This window comes from Vulpes vulpes, chromosome 9 (genome assembly GCF_048418805.1).
Source record: "Vulpes vulpes isolate BD-2025 chromosome 9, VulVul3, whole genome shotgun sequence".
Taxonomy (NCBI): domain Eukaryota; kingdom Metazoa; phylum Chordata; class Mammalia; order Carnivora; family Canidae; genus Vulpes; species Vulpes vulpes.
Window position 1 is genome coordinate 7392928 of NC_132788.1, and position 15218 is coordinate 7408145.

The 15218-nt window shown below is 41.1% G+C and overlaps 1 protein-coding gene across 7 annotated transcripts in view; it reads right to left on the bottom strand.

Annotated features, from left to right (window-relative positions):
- Positions 1–14421, bottom strand: part of GIGYF2 (GRB10 interacting GYF protein 2) — a 136176-nt gene extending 121755 nt beyond the window's left edge. For 4 of the 7 annotated variants that reach the window (XM_072719148.1, XM_072719147.1, XM_072719146.1 and 1 more), the window contains exons 1-2: positions 14313–14407; positions 8688–8755 (exon numbers count right to left, since the gene is read on the bottom strand). The gene's annotated coding sequence lies outside the window, so the exon portion shown is untranslated. Of the gene's footprint in view, positions 1–8687; positions 8756–14312 lie in introns of all 7 variants that reach the window. The other 3 variants (XR_011994119.1, XM_072719144.1, XM_072719143.1) reach the window with 2 other exon arrangements.
- Positions 14422–15218: the final 797 nt, after the last annotated feature.

The window sequence follows — 15218 nt, forward strand, 5'->3', positions numbered from 1 at the left end:
GTGTTGAGATAAGTATTGTAATCCAGCACAATTTGAATAACTACCCATGCCATGAAACTAAGATCAGCTGTATTCCTAACAGCCCCAAAGCAAAAACAACCCAAATGTTTATCTACAGATGAATGGATAAATACTGTAACAGTTATACCTAACATTCTCAGCAATAAAAAACTAATTACTAATACATGCAGCAACATGAATGAATCAGACATTATGCTGAGCAAAAGAATCCAGGCCCAAAGAGAATATACTGAATAATTCCATTTATGTAAAATCCTAGAAGCAGCAAAATCTAACAGAAAATAGATTCAGTGGTGGGGGAGGGAGAATGACTTCAAAAAGTAGAAGGAAACTTCCATGGGTGATGAAAATGTTACATATTTTAATTGTGGTGACGTTATTCAAGAATATATATTTATCAAAACTCATCAAAATTGGGACACCTAGGTGGCTCAGCAGTTGAGCATCTGCCTTTTGCTCAGGGCCTGATACTGGAGTCATGGGATCGAGTCCTACATCAGGCTTCCTGCATGGAAACTGCTTCTCCCTCTGCCTAGGTCTCTGCCTCTCTCTCTGTGTCTTTCATGAATAAATAAATATAATCTTTAAAAAAAAAACTCATCAAAATGTAACTTAATATGAATGTACTTAAAATGAAGGTATTTTATTCTATGTAAATTATACTTCAAAAAAAAAAGGTGAATTTAAAAAAAGACTAAGCTTACTAAAAATAGACGGCCTCCCTCAGAGAGTAATGCATTCTAAGAGTAACATTTTATATGTTAAATGATCTTTTTTTAATTGATTAAAATAAATGTTAGGTGTGCCTAACCAACTCAGTGAAGCATGTAACTCTTGATCCTAGGGTTCTGAGTTCGAGCCCCACATTGCGTGTAGAGATTACTTAAAAACAAAATGTTACATAAAGTTTTGGCTAAAATTTAAAACTGATGAGGCACCAGAGTGGCTCAGATAGTTAAGCATCTGCCTTCAGCTCAGGTCATGATATCTAGGTCCCAGGATCAAGTCCCTTGTCACGCTTCCAGCTCAGCAGGAAATCTGCTTTACCCTCTCCCTCTGCCTCTGCATCTCCTCCCTATTCATTCTCTCTCTTTCAAATGAATAAATAAAATCTTTTAAAAAAATAAATCTAGGGACGCCTGGGTCTCAGCACCTGCTTTGGCTCAGGGCGTTCTGGAGTCCCTAGATTGAATCCCACATCAGTCTCCCTGCAGGTAGAACCTGCTTCTTCCTCTGCCTGCTATGTCTCTGCCTCTCTGTGTGTGTCTCTCATGAATAAATAAAGTATTAAAAATAAACAAATAATAAATCTAAAACAGAGGAGCATTGTCTAGAACTGTGCTTGCTATCTTATACAGCATCCATTAGCCACATGTGGCTACCTGAAGCAAAAATTAAAATTTAATTCACATCCTCAAGGAGGGAAGGAAGAGTGACTTTACAGTGAACAAACCTGACAAGGAATCAAAGTCAATCATATATCAAGGTAATAACAACAGTGATAAATCACACAGATAGTACATGCTCTTAAAATGACATAATGAAAGTGGCACTTTACCTCCATGGACCTCCTCCCCAAAACCCTTAAGCCCCCTCTAATCATGAAGAAGACATCTAAATTCTAACAGAGACATTCTACAATAACACTTAACCAGGAACTCAAAACTGTCAAGACTGTTAAAAAGAGGGAAGTCTGAAAAATTACCACAGCCATGGATACATGACTAAATGTAACACAGTATCCTCGATGGATCCTGCAACACACTAAGTAAAACTAAGGAAATCTGAATAAACTATGAGCTTTATCTAATAATGATGTAATAGTACAGGTTCATTATTGTAACAAATCCACCAACAGTAATACAAAATGTTCATAGGGGAAACTGGGTGTGGTATATATGAGAGATCTCTGTACTATTTTCTCTGTAAATCTAAAACTGTTCTTAAAAATAAAGACTACTAGGCGGGCCTGGGTGGCTCAGTAGGTTGAACATCCAACTAGTGGATTTCAGCTCAGGTGGTGATCTCAAGGTTGTGGGTGAGATCACCGTGGGTGAGCTGTGCATTGGGTTCCATGCTGGGGGTGGAGCCTGCTTGGGATTCTCTCTCTCTTCCCTCTGCCCCTCCCCTCTCTGTCACTCTCTTTCTCTCTCATTCTAAATAAATGTTTAAGAATAAGATAAAGATGACTTTAAAAAAAAACTACTACAAAAATAAGGAAGGGGCACCTGGGTGGCTCAGTGATTGAGCTTCTGCCTTTGGCTCCGGTTGTGATCCCAGGGTCCTGGGATCAAGTCTCATATCAAGTCCCCTGCGGGGAGCCTGCTTCTCCCTCTGTCTATGTCTCTGTCTCTCTCATTAATAAATAAATAAAATCTTAAAAAATAAAATGCGATCTGTCACACTAATCACATTTCAGATGCTCAACAGCCACAAGCAGCTAATGGCCACAGTATTTGATGGTACAAATTTATAGAACATTTCCATCACAGCAGAAAGCTGTCAGGGTGCTGATGTGAAGATTGTTTTTATAGGACTATTGGAACTATTTTAAAACTGATCACAACTTATGAACAAATCCATATCTACCCAGCACTAAAAACCCTCACTGAAATCTAAAAAGTTTCAATACGTTTATTCCAGTTTCTATTTCAAATCCATTATTTTTTAATGCTTTAAAAAACAAACAAAAACAAATACAAAACCCCTATGTATCATATGTAAATAGAACACTGAATACTGTTCTACTCCTTGGAGTAGCAATTCCCAAAGGTCTTCTGAAAGTCTTTCATGGTATCCATGATGTCAAAACTATTACTATAACAATACCAAGATATTTACACTTTTCAGTGTTGGCAATGAACTGGCCAGGCAAAGCAGTGAAAGAGTAACTGACACACAGACCTGGGTATTTAGCAGACATTTTTTTCCAAAATGAACAAATTGACACTGTCACTTCAAAAAAAAAAACAAAGAAACAATTATCAGTACTCGTTGCCAATAATAAAATTTGAGCTTTCAAGCAAAATTAGAATTTTGGAAAACTATTCACCACCATGAGTTTGATGGTTTTCCAGTATTTACACTTTCCCAGTATTAAAGGCTTTCTTAATGGGTACTGATTTAAATGAATGCAATTTTTTGATACTCTGTTATATAAAATATTCATTTAAGGTGCAAGATAGACCAGTGGATTTTAATGTAACAAAATACAAAAAGTGTGTTGGTATAACTCAGACTTCACATTACAACTAACTTTTAAGAACTACTACTTGTTGGGCAGCCCCAGAGGCGCAGCAGTTTAGCGCCGCCTGAAGCCCAGGGTATGATCCTGGAGACCTGGGATCAAGTCCCATGTCAGGCTCCCTGCATGGAGCCTGCTTCTCCCTCTGCCTGTGTCTCTTTCTCGCTTTCTCTCTCTCTCTCTCTGTCGCTCATGAATAAATAAATAAAATCTTAAAAAAAAAAAAAAGAACGATTACTTGTTGAATTTTGGTGTACAAAGGAGATCTGCACTTATCTGAAAAAGCTTTTGAAATACTCCTTCCTTTTCCAAATATACATATATCTCTGTGAGGATGAATATTCTTCATATACTTCAACCAAAATAATAAACAGCAACTGACTGAATGCAGGGGCAAACATGAGAATCTAGCTGCCTTCCATAAAGCAAGACATAAAAGCAATTTGCGAAGAGCTCAAACGATGCCACTCTTCTCAACCAAATTTTTTAGAAATGTTTTAGAAAATAGGTGTTTTTCACTAAAAATGTATTTACGTTAACTGTAATGAGATTACTGTTATTTTTTAATGAAGAAATCATTTTATTTATTTTAAAGATTTTATTTATTTATTCATGAGAGACACAGAGAGAGAGGTAGAGACACAGGCAGAGGGAGAGGCAGGTTCCACACAGGGAGCCTGACGTGGGACTTGATCCCGGGTCTCCAGGATCACACCCTGGGCTGAAGGCAGCGCTAAACCACTGAACCACCCGGGTTGCCTGAATAAATCATTTTAAATTTCTCAATAAGAACGCAGAGAACTAAAAAGTCAAAAGCTCTTTGGGGTCGGTCCTCTAGCTTTTAAAGGATAAAGCAGTCCTAAGATCAAAAAGATGAGAATGTCTCTCTCAGAGAAAAAGGAAAAATGACAACAAAAGAAATACATAAATTAACTTACAACAAACATACATACCCTGAAAAGCCTATCAAGAAGCATAAAATATCACTGACAACAAGAACATCAATCATCCAAAATACTTAAAAAGTATCCAGGTCTTAAAAATGTATCTTTTTCAAGGACAGAGAGACTTTTCCCATTTTGAAGATTACTTATATGATTTTTTGATCGACTCTCACTAGGTTGCAAAGCCCATGAAGATAGGTCCTTGTGTGTTTTGCTTACCACTATGGCTGGCCCAGGACTCATCACAAAGCACCTAATCAAACATTTGTTGGATTGAGAACAAAACCAAAAAGACTTACAAACAAAACTCATTGATGTCTCTATTCAGATTATAAAAATGAAATTCTATAATCAAAACTTACCTATTTACATAGCAATAACAATCATAAAATCTACCATTTACTGAGAGCCCATATACTGTGTACTAGGCATTACACATGGCATTTGTAGATTTTTAATTCCCACAATCACTATAAAATATACTTTACAAAAAAAGAAAAAGAAAAGAAAGAGAAACAAGACTGCAAGAGGCTAACTTATTTCCCTAAAGTTGCAAGTAATTAGTAACAAAAAATTAAACCTAAACTTTACTACTTCAAAGGCCACAAACTTTTCACTACATAATGATACAGTGCTCAACACTGCTTGATTACCTTTTACTTTTTTCATTTCCTTGCAATTTTCAGAGGAATTTATTTTGTGGAAGTCATTTTTACCCCTTTTCCCAATCTTCCACTCTATTCCACTATCCTTAAACTTCTACCCTTCCACATCACTCAATTAGGAATATAGTAAGCAGGGACGCCTGGGTGGCTCAAAGGCTGAGCATGTGCCTTTGGCTCAGGCGTGATGCTGGAGTCCTGGGATCAAGTCCCATATCGGGCTCCCTGCATGGAGCCTGCTTCTCCCTCTGTCTGTGTCTCTCCTTCTCTCTGTCTCTGTGTCTCTCATGAATAAATAAACAAAATCTTTTAAAAAAAGAATATAGTAAGCAATCTGGGTAGGGAAAGGAATGGATTCTCCTAACAATCAAAAACTTCATTAACAATGGTGGAAGTAGTATAAAAGACTAAAGAAGAGTGTCAGATTCCAGAACATAAACTAAGGCTCTCTGACCCACTGATCTTGCAGGATAACTTCACATCCAGTCCCTCAATCGGCCGTGGTTTGGGCAGTATCACTTCAACTCTCAAGGAGCTAATCATGAAAGCCCACAGATCCGACAATGCCTTGAAAGCCTGAGCCCATGATTTACCAATTGGAAAGTACCAAGACAGTACCTCTGCTAATTCCTATCAGTATCTGGAACAAAAGAACCAATACTGATGAGACCAGAGTTCCCAAGACTTCCTCCAGGCCCAGGACAACTTTAATAAAAGGAGCTTTGTTCCCAAAGAACGTATCACTATGTTCTTTGGCCACAATATCACTATAAGAAGAAAAGCTGTCATTCTCCTCACAGCTTCTGAACAATATGTAAACATTTTTATTTTTCCCCCTTTTGGTTGAAAGAACAAAATTAGCAACCGGTGAGCTATTCTAAGTTACAATGCTATAAACATTATCATGTCATTTGATAATTTCATCACAAGCCAATGTTTTCCAGAAAAGGATCCCCAGAGACTATAGAAGTTTTACAGATTATGTGGAAATCTTTTTAAACCTCACAAATCCTTAACTCAACAAGCCTGAATATACTTTACCTCAAAATCCAGATTAAGGAAAACATACAGAGAGCACTGAGTGGCTCAGTCAGTTAAGTGTCTGTCTTTGGCTCAGGTCACAATCCCAGGGTCCTGGAATCAGGTCCCAAAACAGGTTCCCTGCTCAACAGGGAGTCTGCTTCTCCCTCTGCCCTCCCTCCCTGCTCATGATCTCTAACAAATAAAATATTTGAAAATAAAAAGAAAGAAAACATACAAGAGAGCTATTCTACATTAAAAATGAATTCAGGGCAGCCCGGGTGGCTCAGCGGTTTAGTGCTGCCTTTTAGCGGTTTAGCATGCCCAGGGCATGATCCTGGAGACCCGGGATCGAGTCCCATGCCAGGCTCCCTGTGTTTCTGCTCCTCTCTCTCTCTCTCTGTCTCTCATGAATAAATACATAAAATCTTAAAATAAATAAATAAATAAATAAATAAATGAACGAATGAATGAATGAATGAATGAATGAATGAATGAATTCAGCTGCAATTTGCTAAAGAAACTATCTGAAAAAAAGTATCATAGGAAGTCAAATCTGTGGCCTGTCACTGGATACATCACTCTACAATACCCTTAATTACTAATCTCTAGGCTTTGCATCAAAAATCTCAATATGCTAATATACCAACAAGATTCAAGTCATAAAAAATTAAGTAATTAGATGTCACCAAGTACATACAAGCTATAAACAATAATAAACAGGGCTTCAAAATGCTCCATTAAAAAAAACTTGCTTCAGAGTGCCTGGGTGGCTCAGTTCGTTAAGTGTCTACCTTCAGCTCCCTCATGATCTCAGGGTCCTGGGATGAGTCCTGCATCAGGCTCCCTGCTCCACAAGGAGCCTGCTTCTCCTTCTCCCGTGGCCTGCCACTCGCCCTGCTTATGTGTGTGTATGTGCAGGCACACACTGTCAAATAAATACTCTAAAAACAAGTTTGCTTCAATGTTACCTAATAATTCTAGAATACAAAAACATGTTAATATAAAAGTTTACAATATCTCACTGATTCTTTCTTAACAGTGGAAATCCCTGCTACCATTCAAATAATGTGAATATATGTTCACATATAGAATCTCCCCCTTGGGGCGCCTGAGTGGCTCAGCCAGTTGAGTATCTGCCTTCGGCTCAGGTCATGACCCTGGAGTCCCAGGACTGGGCCCTGAGTTGGGCTTGCTGCTCAGAGAAGAATCTGCTTTTCTCTCTCCCTCTGTTCCCCCCTGCTCATGCTCTCTTACTCCCTCTCAAATAAATCTTAAAAAAAAAAAAAAAAAAGGGTTAGTCCCCTTCAAATTCTCCATGGCTTCCTAATACTCAAGTGTGCTTAATACTATAAAAAGTACCAAGAAATTTTAAAAAAAAGTACCAAGAAATTAAAATTCATGAAAGCAATCAATGAAAAATAACCAATGAATTTTTCCACAAACCAAGCCTCTTACTTATGTTCATTTGCTAAACCTTTATCAAAGACACTTCTCTGCGACGCCTGGATGGCTCAGTGGTTGAGTGTCCACCTTTGACTGACGCAGGTCATAATTCTGTAGTCCTGGGATCAAGTCCGACATCGGGCTCTCTGCATGGAGGCTGCTTCTCCCTCTACCTATGTCTCTGCCTCTCTCTGTGTGTCTCTCATGAATAAGTAAATAAAATCTTAAAAAAAAGGGGGGGGGGAGAGACATTTCTCTGAACCCCCTAAATCAAGAACTTTCGTTAAAACACTGCACTAGGAAATTCCAACAGGGATGTTTGGTGAAACCTACTGGGCCTCAATGACCAAAAGATATACATATATTTTAACTCTTCAGGGCATATAAGCTGAAACTGCCAAGCTATCTATAAGAAATTTTTCTAGGAAAGGAAAAACATCCAGAAGTTTCTGTGGGTTTCTGCCCTGAAGAGCCAACTTCACACCTTCTCTGAGACCTGCACCGACTCTTAGGAGTGGGACCTTTCAACGATGTATGTATTTCTAGATTCCAACCCTATGGTCATACTAATTGAACCAATGATAGAGAACTGGACAAACCAACCAAATCTTCCCTCCCAGGAATCTGAAGTGTGGACAATGAGGGGGTAACCAGTTGGCTAATGACACTAGAGCTTGAGTTCTTATGTGGGTCCAGGAATGAAGTGGTGATTTTCTTCCATGTGTTAAAGCAAAAAGGCCAGCTTGTGAAAAGACAATTGAAACAGGCTAAAAAGATTAGAAGAAAGAAAGAAAGAAAAGAAAAAAGAGAGAGGAGAGGAGAGGAGAGGAGAGGAGAGGAGAGGAGAGGAGAGGAGAGGAGGGGAGGGGAGGGGAGAGGAGGGGAGGGGAGGGGAGGGGAGAGGAGAGGAAGAGATGAGAGGAGAGGAGAGGAGACTAAAAGGGGCCAGGGGAGGACACTGACTAGCTGGGAGGGAAGCGCTACCTGGACCATCTCAGCTGCTAAATGCTTCCTAGTTTCTAGTTTGTGTCCTTCACAAAAGCCAATAGCCCTTGCTTGGGTTTGTAAAGATACCTCCTTAACTCCTGCCCCCAAAGCATTCCTCTTCCTGTTTCACACCATCAGAAAATCATTTCAACAGTTTAAGACACAAATTCCATACCAGGATCAATGCAGAAATGGCATGATTATTCTTATGGTTCACAAGGAATCTGAGGACTACCTCAGAAGTTGTTTCTATCACTACCTGTAACTTCAGTGAAAAAATAAGACAATAACTCCTGAAACTTTAAATGCAAAAATTATCTGTTTGCATAAGCAGTCAGCTCTCTGCTTCCCTTCAACACTCACCTGTTCAAAAGTTCTGCTATGGTTCACAGCAGGAGATGTGAGCAGACTTTGTTCAGGTCCTTTTAACACTGTAAATAACAAAAGTATTAAAATAATTGACCCAACAACCAATCTTTTAGGAAACTTTAAAAACATAATTTCTTATCATGAATAGTTTTAACAGGAAATGGTTACAAATCTGGCTAAAATATTAGAATCATGTTGCGTGCTTATAAACTAGCTTCCACTTCCCTAACATTTTTTAAAGAGTCTCCCTCAGTAACTCTGGAGTAGGACCAAAATATACATGTTTTCAACAAAAGTTCTAATCAGATGAAGCTAACAAATGAGAATTTAGGAAATACAGAGTTTAGGAAAGCGATTACTTGCAGTTTTCATTCAAAACCACATTACGGGGATTTGGTATTAATTTTTAAACATACCTGATAGAAAAATAACAGCCAGCAACACAGTAATACAGGATGTATCCTATGCAAATAATCAGTGACCCAAAAATATAACCACTGCCAAAATGCCCAAGGAGCAAAGCTCCAGGTGTGCTTTCAGATGCAAAATCACAACCTACTTTCAATGCTCTACTGAGACAGCATCTTAAAAATTCACAGGATGGTGATATTTCAAATGACAAGAAGTGGACTGAACACAGTAGCTTCAAGTGGTTTCTCAGCTAAAATCAAACAATGTTTTGAATGCTACTACAAGTCAAAAACCAAAAATTACAAATTAAAGTTGATAATTTTATTAACAGCAAGAAAGCAACTTAAGCCACTTCTGCGTTTTGATTTAATTTTGCAAAAAAGTAGCCATGTTATTGTACTGTCCAAAAGGTCAATCAACTTTATGAACTGAAATGTACTATAATGGCAGGCAGAAGGAAAAGGGGAGAACTAGGTAGTAAAGTCATCTCTGGGCCTAACTCAAGAGAACAAGCTCTAGAATATCTATTATAAATATAAATTAAGTTCAATTTCCTTATAATGAAACTATGGTTAACAAGAAAATATAAAAGTGTATACTTTAATTACTTGAAGTAGGTAGCATACGATGGTTTGAAAATATTTTTATAAGCTTAATTGTGGCCAATTAAGTGAATATTCTTTTGTTTTTCAAACCTCCTCCCTCTCCTCCCTCAACCTCACCAAAAAATTATAGGCAATTCAGGGTACCTGGCTGGCTCAGTCAGTAGAGCACACTACTCTTGATCTTGGGGTCATGAGTTCAAGCCCCAAGTTCGGCACAGAGCTTACTTTAAAAAAAGGGGCGGGGAGCGGGAGGCCTGGGTGGCTCAGTGCCTTCAGTTCCTGGGATCCTGGGATGGAGTCCCACATTGGGCTCCCTTTGGGGAGCCTGTTTCTCCCTCTGCCTGTGTCTCTGCCTCTCTGCGTCTATCACAAATAAATAAATAAAATCTTAAAAACAAAACAAAAGGGCAGCCCCGGTGGCACAGCGGTTTAGCGCCGCCTGCAGCCTTCGGTGTGATCCTGGAGACCCGGAATCGAGTGCCACGTTGGGCTTCCTGCATGGTGCCTGCTTCTCCCTCTGCCTGTGTCTCTGCCTCTGTGTGTCTGTGTGTCTGTGTGTCTGTGTGTGTGTCTCTCTATGAATAAATAAACAAAATCTTAAAAAAAAAAAAAAAAAAACCACCACCATTTAAAAAAAAAAAAAGGAAGGTGGGGGCAATTTAACAAAGGTATCATTCTGCATTCCTGTATAATTAATCTACTATATTTCTCAGTCATCTGAGTGCTTAAAAAATTAAAAAAATGCTAATCAGGTGAAGAAATATTATGACTCCAACTCTAAGTAAGATTCCCTATGGAATGAAAATACTTTTATATTTAAAAGTAACTTTTCATGACATTAAAAATGAATGGAAATCATAGGACTCTATCAGCATAAAATCCTAGAGAAGGGTTACAGGGGGGAAAAAGGCTTAGGTTCAGAGTTTTACAATGATGACCAAATAATATTAAGGCAATTCAAACTGCTGAAGGAAAACGGGCATTTAACTTGCCTCTAAAATACCCGGATTAACAACAACATAGGCTGTAGATTCAACCTAATGAGACTGGTCCCACTATTATCTACAAGAAATACAATAAAACAGAATACTGAAAATTTAATCAACAGGGGATAATGAAGAACCGCAAATGAAGTCAGTCTTTGAAAATGGCACAAATCAAAGATCCTTTAGCAAGGTAAGGGTAAAATGGACAGTAATAATCTTTTCACCAAAAAGGTCCTCCCAGGGAGCAATCACTACCAGTAGTGTCATCTTCCAATGTGAAAGTTAACAACAACAACAAAACAGACATATGGAGTTTTAAAATGCAGAGTCATGAGAACAAATGAGCTGATATGACATCAAAGACAGAATATGGAAATGTCATTTCAAAAATTCAACAAAGGAAAAAAAAATTCAACAAAGGAACAAGAAGGAAAAAGGCAATTTGTCAAAACACCACCTCATCCCTACTACTGCTATGTCTCCTTTTAGCCAAGGAGCTCCACTCACACCTTGAAGTTGTAATTCCTTTCTTCTCATGAGTTTCAAGCAAGCTATGACAAATTATTTTTCATATGTGCAAGTTGACTCACCAGCAAAAGCATTTCAAAATCAAAATATTAAATTCCTCAGGTGAATTAAAATGAAAGAAAACATTTTTGATAGTTCAGTAATAAGCATATGGAGATAAGCTGGATGGAAATAGAAAAAAAATTTTCCAAAGAAAAGCCTATTATCAAAGAATTGGGGAACTAGTCTGAAAGGTAAAAGTGGAGAAATAAACTCAGTACGAAAAGTTCTACATATGTAAGATGTTATAAAAGACATACAAATTAGTGGAAGAGACCCTGAAGAATTTAAAACTAGGCTGGACAGAAGTAATTAAGAGAAATTTAATTATTACTAATCAGATTAAGAACAATGTAATATGCTGATTCAATCACTCTTCCAGGTTATATTTCTTAATGATGTGTCTAAACTTCAAAGGAATTTCCCTACATTTTCAAATATTCAGAAGTATTCCAAAGATCCCCTTCTTTGAAAGCAATTCCTTTTGGGGATGCCGGGGTGGCTCAGCAGTTGAGCATCTGCCTTTGGCCCAGGGTCTAATCCCGGGATCGGGATCGAGTCCCACATCAGGCTCCTTGCAGGAAGCCTGCTTCTCCCTCAGCCAGTGTCTCCGTCTCTCTCTGTCTCCCATGAATAAATAAATAAAATCTTAAAAAAAAAAAAAAAAAGAAAAAGAAAAGAAAGCCATTCCTTTTGAGAAATCTTTCAGGCAGTTTATCATCCACCTCATTTAAAAACTTTTAAGAGAGATATTTCATGACAACTTCCTAAAATATGTTATATGAGCAGCCTCAATTTTTCCAAACTGGGGTGTGTTATACGGAGGGAAGGGGACTTGGGTATATTGGCCCAAATCTCCAGAATCTCATCTCCCTTTCTTACAGCTGCAAGAGGTGTAGAAAAAACTTCTAAGTCACTGAATTACCCCTCTCGACTTAGAACCAATGAGAAGGATACACATTTTCTACTAGCCTCCCTCTTGCTTGTGGCTCTCTGGCTAAACTAGCCTCCATATTTTTCCCAGCACCTGACCTGCTCCCACTTCAGTTTTTGCCTCAGTATGTTTGCCCTAGCTTCCCTAGCCTGCAGCATTCCTTCTCCATATAGCTACAGGATTTGCTACTTTACCAGTGTCAGGTCCTTCCTCAAACATAAGCTTCTCTACGCAGCCTTCCTAGGGCACTTAAAATCAACTAACCCCCCCCCCCCATTAACCCTCAAATCCCTATCATCCTATTTCCCTGTCTCATTTTTTTTTCCACATCATTTACCACAACACTATATATTTTACCTGAGCTTTTATTTATCTGTCTGGAAATGAGCTCCACTGAAAAAGGAATTTTCTGTCTGTTTTGGTTCTAGCACCCAACAGTGTAGTAGAGTCTCAATAGTTGTCAAATAAATGAATGCATGAATGAATGAATAAAATGAATAAAAGCACATAGTCCCTTTCTGCCGCCTCAGTCTCAAAATTCTAAAACGGTCTATCAAGTAGAGAGAAGGTGTGAAGCCCTTTCTTTCCCAATAAATCACTACCATTACCAGTGTACTCCGTGGTGTTCAATGTAAAGAAGAACTGTGTGACATTTTTCCAGATACACACCACTTCTAAATTTTTTTTCCCGGTGTCCTCTACGGATGTCAACATGTGATGTGACAAAAAAGAACATATTCCATCCGGTTTGGGCACTCCAAAATCTGGTACCCTAATTACACATAAAACCATCCATGAATGAGAGAACACCTTTGTGCTCTAACCAAACGCCGTGAGGCTAAAGCTGCAAATATTCGATGGATGAAAAGTTAAATGCGCAGAAATGGACTGACAAGAGAAAACTGTTTTAAATCTAAGAAATCATGAGGATCTAAACAAGGAAATACCAGAGAGGGACAGAGTATCTCCCCTGCACACAACACTGGGAATCCAAACTGCCTAGAACCCGAGATCTCTAACGCTGGATAAGAAACTTCACAGCTTCTGGCCCGGTCCTCAATTTCTTTTAAGTTTAATTGGAATACTTACCTTCCTTTACAGAGAAAACTAGGTGTGCTTTAAGTGCTTTGACTTTCAGGGATAGAGAAAAAAAAAAAAAAAGAAGAAGAAGAAGAAGAAAGAAAGAAAGAAAAAGAAGAAAAAGAAAAAAAAAGAAAAAAAAAGAAAAATATCCACAGTGCCACATAAATGCAAAGCAACGTTACTGCTTCCCAAACACGGTCATACACGCTGCTTCTTTCATACACCCTTCTGTGCTCGGAAAGATACACCTGATTTATGTTTCTGTCACGAAACTGAAGTATTCAAAGTGCTTCGTGGGAAACTGCTGACATTTACAAAAAGACTAATAATGCCCATTTCAACCTGACGTGAGTGTTCGGGGTCCCGGAGCTGCCTCGGGCTCGACTTTCCCGACCTCCGTCCCAGGTTCAGATTATGGCTCCACCTTGCCTCGGGCCTGGTCCAGACCCAGTCCTCTCGCCACGGAAGGAGTCTCCCCGGTGCAGATGTTCCGTGAGGAAGGCAAAGGCGCACCTCCCGTAGGCCAGGTGTGGGGAGGAGGGACGGCGGGCGCAGCTGTCGGGCCCGAGCAGCTGTTGCCCCGGGCACCTCAGGCGGGGCGGGGGGCCGGCCTGGGGGGCGGGCAGCGGGAGGCGAGCCCTCCGGCCCTGAGCAAGTCGGCCTGACACTGCCCACCCCACCACCCTCCTCCCTGCCTCGGCTCCCCCAGCGATGCCAACGGGCCCTGGAGGAGAAGGCCCCCTCCCCCGGCGCGGTGGCCGAGACGCGCCCGCGGCCGCCGTGCCCGTCGCCGGGGAGGAGACACCCTGCAGCCCCGCACCTGACCTGTCCCCTCGCCTGACGCCCGAGCCGGCCGCGGCCGCTGCCGGGGCGGCCTGTGGGTGTCCATGCGGCTGGGCCGGGTCCGGCCAGAGCGGCGGGGACGCGAGCACGGGCAGCCGGCCCGGGAGGCTGCGTGTGGGGTGGTGGGAGACGGCAGAGTCGGGGCGCGCAGCGGAGCCGGGCAGGGGAGTGAGACGGAGTCGCTGGTTACCTGCGGTCCGGGACAGGGAGTCTCTCAGAACCCAAGTCAGTCCTCAGCCTCAACAACACAAGATGGCCGACACGTCGCCACGCACGTCACGTGACAGCGCGCTCGTTCCGTCACGCCCCTTGCCCCGCCCCCGCCCCGCCTCGCCTCCCTACCCGCTTCTCCAGCCTCCCACGACATCCTTCCTTTCCGCTGCCTCCCGCCCCCCTCCGCTGGCCACGCCCCTGCGCGAGCCCCGGATGTCAGGCTGGGCGAGTGGGCGGGGCCGCGGCAGGGCGCAGGCGCGGTCGCGTCCCCGGGATGGAGCTCCCTGCCTGCCCTTGAGTTGAGTAGAGTTGGTGTCCGCGCTTGGGCGCCGGCCAGGGCCCTGTGACTCACCGCGCTGTGCGCCCAATCCGGAACCCGTTCGCCGTTCAAAAAGCTCTTCATCATTTACGAGCTGGTTTTCAGCCCTAGAACTTTTCCACACCTTTCTACCTACCCAGCATTTCCCTGCCCCTGTGCCGTCCCAGAGACAATGGGGAAATGACAAAAGCTGAAATTCAAAGCAGGGTCTCTACTGGGGAACGGTTCTGGTAGACCTGGGAATGCATCCTAGAGTCTTGAGATGTGGCTTCCGGATAAGATACAGGACGCCCAGAAATATTGGGCACATATTTTACACTAAAAAGTCACACGTTTTTCTGAAATTCAGATTTAACTGGGCGTCCTTTATTTTTATTTCTGTATCTGAGAACTCAACCCTTCCCAAGTCATCTCATTTTTCCTTCTGCATCCAACTGCCTCCTTTTTTTTTACAGGATCCCTCTCAACAGCTTTTTTTTTTTTTTTTTAGTGTAGGCTCCACACCCAGCGTGGAGCCCCAGGAGGGGCTTGAACTCATGACCCTGAGATAGAGACCTGAGCTGA